This window comes from Durio zibethinus, chromosome 27 (assembly GCF_047325235.1).
Source record: "Durio zibethinus cultivar Kanyao isolate XHJ-2024 chromosome 27, ASM4732523v1, whole genome shotgun sequence".
Taxonomy (NCBI): domain Eukaryota; kingdom Viridiplantae; phylum Streptophyta; class Magnoliopsida; order Malvales; family Malvaceae; genus Durio; species Durio zibethinus.
The window spans coordinates 4753228-4766541 of record NC_143188.1 but is presented as its reverse complement, the minus strand read 5'-3'; the positions used below and the strand labels follow the sequence as shown (position 1 = coordinate 4766541).

The 13314-nt window shown below is 31.1% G+C and overlaps 1 pseudogene; it reads right to left on the bottom strand.

Moving 5' to 3' along the window:
* LOC149510862 (uncharacterized) overlaps nt 1–10318 on the bottom strand; it is a 29022-nt pseudogene extending 18704 nt beyond the window's left edge.
* Between the last annotated feature and the right edge of the window lie 2996 nt (nt 10319–13314).

Sequence of the window (13314 nt, the reverse complement as noted above, 5' to 3'; positions counted from 1 at the left end):
ATCCCTTACAAAATATTGAATGGGGTTATTGAATGTGTTTTTGGCTAAAAATGTCTTGAATAATTTGTGGTTAAGGTATTTTTGGCCAAAAATGCCTTCAATAATCTCTTCCAAAATTTTTTGTATGGATTATTGAAGGCATTTTTGATCGAAAATGCCTTCAATAATCCCCTCAATAAATTTTTATAAAAGATTATTGAATGTGTTTTTGGTCAAAAAGGCCTTTAATAATCCCTTCAAATTTTTTTTTATGGATTATTGTAAGTGTTTTTTGTCAAAAATGCCTTCAATAATCCCTCTCCAAAATTTTTTGAATAAATTATTAAAGGCGTTTTCAATCAAAAACACCTTCAATAAATACCATGCAATTTTTTGTTAGCCAATAGCTTTTTTGTTTTGAGCTTATACTGATGATTACATTAACAATCGTTAGTATATAACACATTTATACTGACAATTATGTAAATAACCATCAATATATAATATATTTATACTGACGGATAGTAATATACTGTCAAAAAAAGTTTATTATACCAATGATTAAATAAAGTGTTGGAATAAGTATGATATATCCTGATGGTATAAAAATCCATCAATAAAAGTCTCTTTTACTAACGAAATTTAATCGTTGGTAAATAATCCATACAAAAAATTTTATGTGTGGATTATTGAAGGCATTTTTGGTCAAAAATGTCTTCGGTAATCCCTCCCTAAAATTTTTTGAATGGATTATTGAACACATTTTGGTCAAAAACGTCTTCAATAATCGCATTCAATTTTTTGTAAGCCAATATTTTTTTTGTTTTGAATCTATACTAACGGTTAGATTATTAACCGTTAATATATAACATATTTATACTGATGGATAGTAATATACCATTAGAAAAAGTTTATTTATATCAATAGTTAAATAAAGTATCAGTATAAGTATGATATATTTTGATGGTATTAAAAATCCATCAGTAAAAGTCTCTTTTATTGACAGAATTTGATAATCAGTATAACCAAGCATCAGTAATGAAAAATTTTTTGTAGTGTTTCCTTAAAATCATGGCAGGGGAAAGCAACAAAAGCAAATTTTAACTTCTATAAGTAGATGTAGAATAGAAATGCAGATATTTCACATGGACACATGCCTGCTATATTGCATTTGGAATCAAATCAATCAAAATTTCCTCTATTTACTGTTTGATCAGAATGTTATGGTCTTAAACTTGATAATGAAATCCTTCTATTTGCAGCACCTTTCAACAAGACTATTTTGAAACCTAAATGATGTTGAAACTGGTTTCAATAACAGTAAGAGAGTCAACAAATAAAGCAAACATTGATGTCCACAACTGCGCTCGCAGACCATGATGGAATTACCCTTCAATCTTCATCTAATAATGGGGAGCACTGTTTTTCAGCATTCCCGCCCATAAGTTCATTTTGATAATAAAAAGATTATACTAATGGATTTTAAAATTATGACCATTTGAAAGTTGAAACTTAAAAATCCTCAAGTGCGATGAAAGCCCTTTGGGAATATATCTTGTTGATGTTTGTTCTTTTTTGATGGACAACTTCAAATGAAAGAGAACCAAGCGAATATTTGAGGTGGTTGATCGACCGCGTAATTGCAACAGATTAAGAATGGGGCACAAACAGCCAATTACTGTAGTCTGGGTGGAACAGAGATTTGTGGACTATCAGGTGGTTTAATTTAAATTAAACCATTGATGTTAATGTTTCGTATGCCTGCTGAAGAATCTGTGTTATTTCAACATTTAGTATTTCATGTATCTACATCCAATTATATCCGATTGACATGACTATGGAAATCCAATCTTTCAAATATATGTGAAAACATTTAAGAAGAATTGAACATACTCATGTCTTGCATATCTTGTATCTTGACACTCACTTTTGAAGTCCGAGTACGATAGGCAAGAATCAACCAGTATTCAATAGTTTTTCAAGTACTATCATCCATAAATTGCTGGTCTAATGGCCAGTGATACTCTTGCCTTTACAGTGATAATGGACTTGAGTCTCGAGTCTTGACACCCAAAAACAGAAGATTTTGTACTGGAAAATGATCCCAGTCAATTTCTCATATTCTGTGGTGTTGTCGTTTGGTTTTATTAAAGACCTCAAATTTAAAGTCCTCAAATGGAATATGGGATATGTATCTGTCCTAATTCCGTAGTGGATCAAGGTTATTAGAATAATTGAGCATTTGATAATGTGTTAACTCTATATGGTCCAAACAATCGTTGATTGTATATATAATTTGATACCCACTATTGACAGTGTCATGTTCTTAGCCGCTATGTATAGTATAGACAAAATGAATTCTTCTACCTATTCTTTTACTACCTCTCTATATTATGCATATTTGGTCTACCATTATTGATAAGTTTTTTTTTTTTTTTCCTATGCCAATTTATTCTTAGAGATTACCACAGTTCTAATATCATTTTTGAAAAATTAATACACACATACAACATCCACACACAAAATGATAAGTTCAAATAAAAAATAAAAACATATAAATATATTTATTTGGGTTCAACTTAAAATAATCTACTTTAAATCCAATCTACTGACAAATAAATTTTTATAATTGTGAGACTTTTAAAATTAAAAGAATCACAAAAAACTCTTTACTTAAAGCTTAACCAAAAATTTAATTACATCATTTTAATAACTTACTCATTTAGTTATTTTTTTGATGTCTAACTATCTAAAATTATTAAATTAAAACTAAAATATTTTATTTATAAATATAAAACTTTTTATATATTTACTAAACTCTCTGTACGAGATATAAAACAAATTCAAACTCTTATAATTTCAATTAATTTTTGATATGAAATTATGAGATTTAATATAAACCCTTATATTTTTTTAGGATTCTTTGTGGAAGAGTTGGTCATGGAATGACAAAAGAAAGCACTCTAGTAATTCATGGAGAATCTTCATAATTCTGCATATGCGATACCACTTTTAAAGAGAGGTTAATATTACAAATGATTTTGAAGTATATTAAAATATTTAATATAATATATAGTTGAATTTTAAAAATTTTTAATATAATATTTGAATTATAAATTTATTAATTAATATAATATGTGATATATAAATAAATAATAATAAATTCATAATTTATATATTATAGTAAAAATATTTAAAGTTTGCATATCAAATTGAATATGTTTTTCGGCTGATTAAAACTACTAAAAAGAGAGAACAATGTTTTGGGGGGAAAAAGGCCAAAAGAAAATATTGGTCCAAGAAGAACAGTGCGTGGATGAAATTAATCTCTGGCGAAAAAAGCAAAGCAAAAGAAAAGTGAAGGGCATTGCACCAATAAAAAAATGGGAGACTTTCACATTCTAATGAAATTTCTCTATCTCTATCATTGTCAACTGGCCGGCCATCCCATTAGCTCTTCGCTTGCGTAATATCTTATCTTCCTTCTCCTCCAAAAATCAAAATATTCCTTTATACTCTTTATTATGGCTTCTTTTTCATATTTTTAATAAATGAAATTTTTATTCAAAATCCAAAAATCAGATGTCAGTCTACCACATTAAAAAAAAAAAAAAAAAGAGAGATAAAACGACAACAAATCTAATTTTGTTGGCTGATATTCCGATTTTTACCAAAAAAAACTATTTATACATCACACCCTCTCCGGCTTTTTTTTTTTTTTTTTTAAGATTTTGTGCATTTCAAAATCTATCACAACCTGAATTAGTGTTTGTGGCTAATTAAAGTTGCAGCTGCCTGTTCTTCTTCCTTTAGAAATGTGTCTGCAGACATCATTATTTTGCTAACCACCCATGGCCATGGCCATGCCGCATTTTATATTACAAAATGGTATGTTAATTTGATAATAGGTAGCAGTGGTGTATGTATCACAGAGGAACAACTAAACCAGAGTAAGTGAGTAACGCATGTTCTGATACAATGTTAAATTTTAAAATAATAACAAATTGAAGAGGAAACATCATAAATTGTATAATCACTTTCATAGATATATCATAAAACAAATAATATTTTTTCAGTAATTAGCACATATGACTAAATTTAAAGTGAAAATCTGGCAATTTTATTAAAAAGTTAAAAAAATTAAAAATTTCAAAATGAGTAATTCTTATATGCACATGCAAAGCATCTTTTTAATTTGGGGAATGTTAATAAACATGGAGCATACAATATAATGTCCAAAAGGCAAGAGGAATCTCTTTTACTCTTTTTCTTTCATCCCCTCTCTAAGTCTATTTTGCACCATGCACATATATATATATATATATAAATATATAAACTAAAGTAATTAATAGTTATAATATAAAATATTTTTCATAATTCATTTTTAAAATATATAAACCATTTAGAGTGTCTTCAATATGCATTAAACAATTAGATGAATAAAACAAATTTCTTCTAATGTTTTTCATGATTTATTATATTTTTCTTCTCATATTCTTTTTTGAAAGGGAGCTACGACGGTTGAATGGATTCATATATTAATTTTTGTGGTTTAAATTAATTTAAACATCAAATATATCCTTCTTTATCATGATCTAATGCATCAAATTTCAGTCATAAAGTTTTCTTATAACTTATGATTATGGATATTTATTGATATTGTAACAAATTGAATTGATAAATTATTCCTGAAAAGATAACTGTGAAATTAGAGAAAGAGATAGAAAATGAGAGGGATGGACATGCAGGATTGCAAAGTGACCATGTGGTTGACTTCTCTTGCAATAATTGAAGAGGAAGTGGATTTTGCAATGGAATTAAATCTGACTTTCCTTCAAATAATTGAAGGGGAAGTGATATGGATTTGAATATGACTACATAATTCAAGTGCTTCCTTCCATTTTCTTCTTATTGGTTTAGACAAAAAAATGGGTTGGAATGGAAACCTCAGCTATCTAGGACTCATGAACAGCTCCTAAGATCGTATAATATAAAGTTTCAATTTCAATTTATTAACAAAATTTTCACGACCACACACTATAGGGGGAATAGGCCTTTAATGACATTTTTTTTTTATGTTTAGCGACGTTTATAAATGCTATTATACAAATTGCAACATTTGTAAAAAACGTAGCTAAAAGTGCTGTCTATACCTGCGTTAGGGAAAATAACGGTATTTTAGAAAAAAATACCACTAACTTAGAGGTGTTTGTAGACACAAACGCCACTAACTTTTACAAACACCGTTAAATTTAGCAACATTTTTATACGAAAAATGCCACTAAGTTTCCTAATTTGACAGCGTTTGTATCCAGAAACACTGCTAATTTAGTACCATTTTTTTGAAAAGGTCTCGAGTCTCGAATCTTGACACCCAAAAATAGAAGACTTTGTACTTGAAAATGAACCCAGTCAATTTGTCATATTCTATGGTGTTGTTGCTTGCATTATAAGAAATCTGACATATAGTGATGCTAAAAAAATATCAGTAAAACTTAAAAATCTATCAATATAACACCGTAAACCTTATACTGATGATCAAAATATGTATTCTGATGAATTTTTAACCGTCAATATATCTCTTGTCAATATAGACCTATATTGACAGTTTTTAAGGTGTTAGAATAGCTTACAAAAATATACTTACGGTTCAAGACCATCAGTAAATGTATATCTATTAGTATAGCATCTGTTATGTGTTCCCTCATTATATCTTTTACCGACGATTAACACCCGTCAGTATAGACTTGTATGTTTTAATTTTTCTTACCTATACCAACAGTTAATGCTTGTCAGTACAAACTCGTATGTTTTAATTTTTTTTGTCTATATCGATAGTCTGTAATGACTATTAGTATAGCCTGAAATATTTCAATGGTAAAATGCATCGGTATAAATTTTAAAGCATCAGTAAAAACTTTTTTTAATTATATTTTCAGTTATTAATATTAATTTATTTATAATAATAATATGATATAATTTCATATAAACTAAAAATACACAAAAAAGTAAAAATATTTAATAACATTTGAAATAAAACAACAATCAAATTATTTTATAATCCACAAATTTAAAATAAGTCAAAAACTAACATTATTGTACCAAATCCAGAAAAAAAAAAGAATATTAATATCTATGATTGAATATCTACAAACATGGTGCTCGAAGTTTGCATCAAAGAATCCTTCTGGTGCTATTACTAATGGCTGAACCTCAAATCCTCTATATATATTCTGAACAGTGTTTATAAGAATTTTACATCAGATGCATATTGATCTATTGCTACTCTTATTTCAATGTGGAGCCACACGATTCATTGTTTGATCAACCAAATTGTTATTTAAAAAAATCCTATAAAAGCGAAGTAGGCATTAAAATTTCATAAAAAAGATTTTTTTTGTGTGATGTTTTTATTCAAGAGGCAAGGATAAGCTACTTACTAGATTAAGAAGAGAAACTCCTCCTCAACTACATGTTCCATAGTTACATTATCAATAGGCCACTAATCCATAGTAGAACTATCACAATGTATAAATCCATGGACCTACCGCTAAACTTGGAATGAAAAGGAGTCACTACCAATCTTTTTTGGTTAGGTGTGATTGGTCACCTGATTAAAGCTGATCTGTAAAACAGAGGTTCGATTCGGAAGTCGATTACGCCTGGAGAAGGTTGTAGCACCCCCATAACGCCCATCCAAGAATGATACCAGTTTCGATTTCAAATTATCCAAGCCTTGTTCATTTTTATAATATACCAAATAGTAAATTTTATAATTTTTTTTTATTTTTTTTTATGGAAGAAGTCTCTTTTTTCTTAAGAAATGACAAAATAATTTTTTTTTTATTTTTTTGTTCTTTTTCTTTAAAAAGAAATAAAATATGGATAAAAATAAATTAATTAAAATAGAAATCAAAAAATAAAAAGAAAATAGAAAAAAAAAACCTACGACCGGGTTTGGTCGGGATGTAGGTCAATGTGTGGATCCTGGCTTAGTAAAATGGCGTCATTCTGTAGCGCTATGAAAGGACCTTTTTAGCATTTTTCTCACAAACCTTTGAACATTTCTCTCACTAACCTTTAAAATCCTTGACCTCTCTCTAAAAATCCATTAAAAAGTTCCACTGAAAACTGAAAATCCCATCGAGTTTTGGAAACTTCACCTAAAAATTCAATCAAAAATTGAAGAACCCATCAGTTTCTGGAAAGCCTGCCAGATTTTGGAAATCTCACCAGAATCTCGTCAAAAAATTCAACCGAAAAATTCATCCCAAACTAAAAAAAATTTAGAACAATTCCAAAAAAAATCCTGAAAAATTTTAAAAAATCCATAGGTTATCCTAAACCTCTTCAAAACCTTTTACTACTTTAAAATCACTTCCAAAAACCCAAAATCCCTCTAGAACTCCAAATCAAAACCAAAGTCCCAATTTTCAAATCCCAAAAGCCTCTTCTGCCAGAATTTCCTCAGAACTTCTCTAGTAATTTTTTTTTTGCTTTCTCTTTATTTTTGTATGTTTCTCTATGTTAGAATCAGTCCAATTTATAGGCAGCTTAGGATTAAATTCAAAAAATGGATAGAATCAATCTCAGGCTTGATTCTTGGGATTGCATTCTGTCTAGATGAGATTTTAGGTCCAAAATTTCAGTTGTATTAATTTGATTATGTGTTGACCCAAAAATATGGTGATTCTGATCCCCATTCACATGCAAATTAAGCAAAAAAAAAGAAATAGAAAAATAAAAATAAAAATATAATAATAATAATAATAATAATAATAATAATAATAATAATAATAATAATAATAATAATAATAATAATAATAATGGTAACAAAATCCAATTAGGCCAAAATGGGCCTAATCGAGTTTAACCGAAATGGGCCCAATTGGGCTCAGACCAAGATGGGCCCAATTAAGCCCAGACCAGAATGGATCCAACTGGGCTTGGACCAGAACGGGTCTAACTGAGCTTGAATAAGAATGGGCTTGATTAGGCCCGGACTAAAATGAGTGTCTACAATTGTCTCTCTTTGCTCATCTTTGTTAGACAAGGATGTGACAAAGACCTAGACACCCCACTTTAGGCGTGATTTCGAAAAAAAATGACCTGGATTGAGCAAAGATCAGGAGATCAGATTAAATCAAGAGTCAAATGAAGCGACCAAGACCAAGTCAAAGTAAAAAATGATGATTAGGACGAAACCATGAATCATGTGACTGGGATGAAACTACGAGTCGAAATAAAGCGACCAAGACTAAGTCGAGGTTAAAAATAAATGATCGGGGTAAAACCATGAATCATGTGATCAAGAGGAAACCACGAGTCAAAATAAAGCGATCAGGATCGAGTCAAGGTAAAAAATGAATGATCGGGATGAAACCATGAATCATGTGATCAGGACGAAACCACGAGTCGAAATAAAGCAAGTAAGACTGAGTCGAGGTCAAAATAAATGATCGAGATGAAACCATGAATCATATGACCAAGATGAAATCACAAGTCACAATAAAAAGACCAAGATTAAGTCGAGATAAAAAATGGATGATTGAGACAAAACCACAAAGCATAAAGAATGATCTGGACTGAGCTAAGATTAAGTGAGTGAGATAATGCAAATGTATGCCTTATCTAGGATGCAAACGAATCATTAATCGTGGTGCTAAGGTTTTTGTATTCTCGTTTCTGTGCTCATTTACTAGAGAAGCCATCAGACATCATCATGTATGTTCACCTTCATTATGTACTCTGACAGAGAAATTTCCCTTCGTATTTGGTAAATAAGCTATTTTTCATCAACCTGAAGGTACATTTTGGCAAAGAAACCATCTTTCATTAGCCTAAAATCATGTAGAGGAACCATCAACCTAAAGACATATTTTCTATTAAAGAAGTCTTTTTACCTGTCTGTTGAAGAAAGCTATGGAAGTTAAATATATATTTTTTTTTATGGTTCAAACCACCTTTTCAGGTTTTCAATTTGACTTTTTTTTCTTTTAAAATCAAGCAAAATACTTATTTACTATGTCAGAGTTGACAAGACTAGGGAGTTCATCTCCATCCATCTCTGACAAGATCAAGGCTTCTCCGAAAAAAGCTCTTTTTACCACATAAGGCCCTTTCTAATTTGGAGTCCATTTTTTTTTATGGTTATGATGATTTGGAAGGATCCTTTTCAACACCAATTATCCCTCTCAAAATTGCCAAGATTTGACTTTTTTATCATGAGCTCTTATCATTCTTTTTTGGTATAATTGGCTATGGCATAAGGCTGTTAATATCTTCTCCTCAATAAAGTTCAATTGCTCATAGCGTTCTCGAATCCATTCAGCTTCTTCTAGTTTTATTTTTCTTAGGACCCTCAGAGATGAGATTTTTACTTCTACTGGTAATACAACTTCTATCCTATAAATCAAGGAAAAAAGAGTTACTCCTATAGAGGTATGCATAGAAGTTTGATACGCATGTAAGGCAAAATGTAACTTTTCGTGCTAGTTTTTTTATGTTTCAGTCATCCTTTCTAGAATCTTTTTGATGTTTTTATTTGCGGCTTCCACTGCACCATTCATTTTTAGGTGATATGGGATCGAATTATGATGTTTGATTTTGAATTGAACACATACTTTCTGCATTATCTTGCCATTCAGATTCTTGGTATTATCTTATATAATTCTTTCTAAGAGCCTATATATGTAAATTATTTCTCTTTTAATGAATTTACAGACCACTGATCTAGTTACTATCGTGAAAGGGGTAACCTCGACCCATTTGGTGAAGTAGTCAATCATCACAAAAATAAATCTATTCCTATTTGAAGCCTTTGGTATGATCAGGCCAATATAAAAAATGGCCAAGATGGTGCTATAACATACAAAGCACTGGGTAGAACATAAATCTTATCAACATAAATCTGACATTTATGGCACCTTCGAGCATAATCGATGTAATTTTTTTCCATTGTCAACCAATAATATCTAGCTCGCATAACTTGTCTTACCATCATATGCCTATTTGCATGTGCCCCATATACACCATTGTGCACCTCTTCAAGAATTTTTTTGGCTTTAGATATATTTACACAATGGAGTAACACTTGGTCTTTGCCTCTTTTGTACAAAGTTTTCCCATTTAGAAAAAATCCCATGGCCAATCTTCGTAAGACTGTTTTATCATTTTTCGTTGCTTGATCCGAGTACTATTGATTTTTTAAATACTGTATGATATCATGATACCAGGGGCGGCCACGCTCCTCTTCTTCCAAATTGGCACAATGTACTGGCATATCTTTGATGTCCAATTTGATTGGTCGAATTTCAACGGTATCACCAATTTGTACCATGATGGCCAAGGTAGCCAAGGCATCCGTAATATGATTTTTTCCCAAAGCAATTGTTCAAACCAAATTGTTTTAAACTATTTGCATAGCTCTAAAATGTATTTATGATAAGGGATAAGTTTTGAATCCCTTGTCTCCCATTCACTTTTCAATTGATAAATGACTAGAGCTGAGTCTCTGAACACTTTTAATATTTCAATCTTTCTATCTAAAGCTACATGCAACCCCATGACACAAGCTTTATATTCAGCGATATTATTGGTGCAATTAAAATTTAATCTTGCTGTGATAGGATAGTAGTGCTCCATTGGAAATATCAAAATTGCTCTGATTTCATGCCCCATGGCATTAGCGGCTTCATCAAAATACATCTGCCATGCTTCTTCTTCATCATCATCTTCTTTTAATTCTAGAATGACCATCAATTCCTCATATAAAAAATTAAACTTTATGGGTTCATAATCTTCGATAGCCTTATCTATCAAAAATTTAGCAATGACATTTCCTTTGATTACTTTTTGACTTACATATGTTATGTCATATACAGAAAACAACACTTGTCATCTTGTAATCCTTCATGATAGTGAAGGCTTCTCGAAGATATATTTGATGGGATCTAATTTAGCTATGAGCAAAGTGGTACTGTACAATATTTACTACCTAAGCTTTTTAGCCATCCAAGCCAAAGCAGAACATATTTTCTCCAGTGATGAATACTTAGACCCATATTCTATGAATTTTTTACTTAAATAATAAATAGCTTTTTCTTTCTTGCTGGATTCATCTTGTTGGCCCAACACACATCCCATTGAGTCTTCTTGTACTACTAAGTATAAAATTAATGGTTTTTCCAGGATAGGGGGTGCTAATATTAGAGGGTTTGATAAGTACCGCTTGATCTTATCAAAAGCTTCTTGACATTGTTCATTATATTTCCCATGATTATTCTTTCGAAAGAGTTTGAAAATGGGGTCACATTTGGGAGTGAGTTGAGAAATGAATCAGGAAATATAATTCAATCTACCCAAGAACTCGTGAACCTCTTTTTATGTACTTGGTCGGGATAAATTTTGAATGGCCTGAATTTTGTTTGGATCTACTTCTATCCCTATTTCGCTCACCATAATCCTAGCAACTTTCTTGATTTGGCTCCGAATATACATTTAGTTGGATTCGTCTTGAGTTGGAACTTTTTTAGTCCTTCAAATAAACTTTTGAAGGTTGATTACATGATCTTTTCCTTTCTGGGACTTGGTAATCATGTCGTCCACATATACCTCAATCTCTTTATGCATTATATCATCGAAGAGTGTCACCATAGCCCTTTGATGAGTTGCCTCAACATTTTTAGCTCAAAAGGCATAACTTTGTAGCAAAAACTCCCTTACATAGTGATAAAAGTAGTCTTTTTCATGTCATCCAGTGCCATTTTTATCTTATTGTACCTAAAAAATCCATCCATGAAATAGAATACTGAATGTTGGGCATATTATCCATCAAAGTGTCGATGTGAGGTAAGAAAAAATTATCTTTAGGGCTAGCCTTGTTTAAATCTCTATACACATTTGCACCTTACCATCTTTTTTGGGAACAGGTACAATATTAGCTACTCGTTTGGGATACCTGGCCACTTGCAAGAAGCTTACGTCAAATTACTTTTTAACTTCCTCTTTGATTTTCAACAACATCTTTGGTTTCATTCTTTTTAGCTTTTGCTGTATCGATTTGCATCTTGGCTTTAATGGTAACTTATGTTTTACTATTTCAGTGCCAAGTCTAGGCATATCTTGGTAAGACCAAGCGAAGACATCCACAAATTTTGGAAGCAAATTCTCTAACCATTGTCGGTTAACAATTGAAAGTGAAGTGCCAATCTTAACTTCTTTCTTATTTTTGAGATCACCCAAATTGACCAATTTGACTACTTCTTGATGAGGCTCAATGGATTTATCTTCCTATTTAATCATCCTCATTAAATCTGGTGATAAATTATAATTTTCAGAATTTTCTTCAGTATTAAGGTCATCGGTATTAATTGAGTTCTCAAAGTTAAACCCCAGATTGTTGTCATGATTATCTTCGCATTTATTTGGCGACCTGAAAGTTAATAGAATAGGAAATATTCGCAAGAGATCTTGATGGTGGAATGAATGGAATGAAAGAAATGAACAAAATGCATGCTCCTACTTTTATTGAAGTAATGAAAAATAAAAGGCCTAAACATAAGATTTCATCCTAATGCTCTTGAGCATAAGCGATCAGGAGATATGATTACATTAAAGGAAAATCAGGGATAATAGGCATTTGGATGATCTTCAAATTTCATAATTCATATCCTGGTGGGCAAGGGTAAACCATGGTATCCTCATGTTGGCTTTCATCATCCACCATGTGAATAAATAGCTTGGCAAAATCTTTCTCCCACTCTAATTCCTTTTCTACATCCTCTTCAGTTTTTAGAAACATGTATCCTCCAGGAATAAAAATCTCATTTAAGTGAGAAACAATCATCAACTCATTCCTTGCCCTTTTGTGAAGGCCTGGTACTTCCTCTATCTCATAACCTAATCCTACTTTGCCAATTCCTTAAGCTTTGAGAATTCTCTCATCCCTTGAAGGTTTTTACCTAAACCAAACCCAATACTCCAACCTTTGTTAACCATCTAGTTAATCATGATTCGATGGAATTTGAGCCCTTCATCCACTGCATTGAGTAATTTAAAGAAACTGTATGAGCACTCTAATGATTCTTTTGTCGCTTTTACATATAGAGCATTTATGGGTTAGGCTACCAACAAATCTTCCTCCTCGGCCACAATCACCAATTGCCCTTTTACATTGAACTTGATTTTTTGGTGCAATGAAGAAGGAACAACGCTTGCCTTATGGACCATGGTATTCCTAATAAGTAGCTATATAATGGAGAGATATCCATAACTTGAAATTTTATACTAAAAACAAATGGACCGATCTATATAGGTAGCTCGACATCTCTTAAA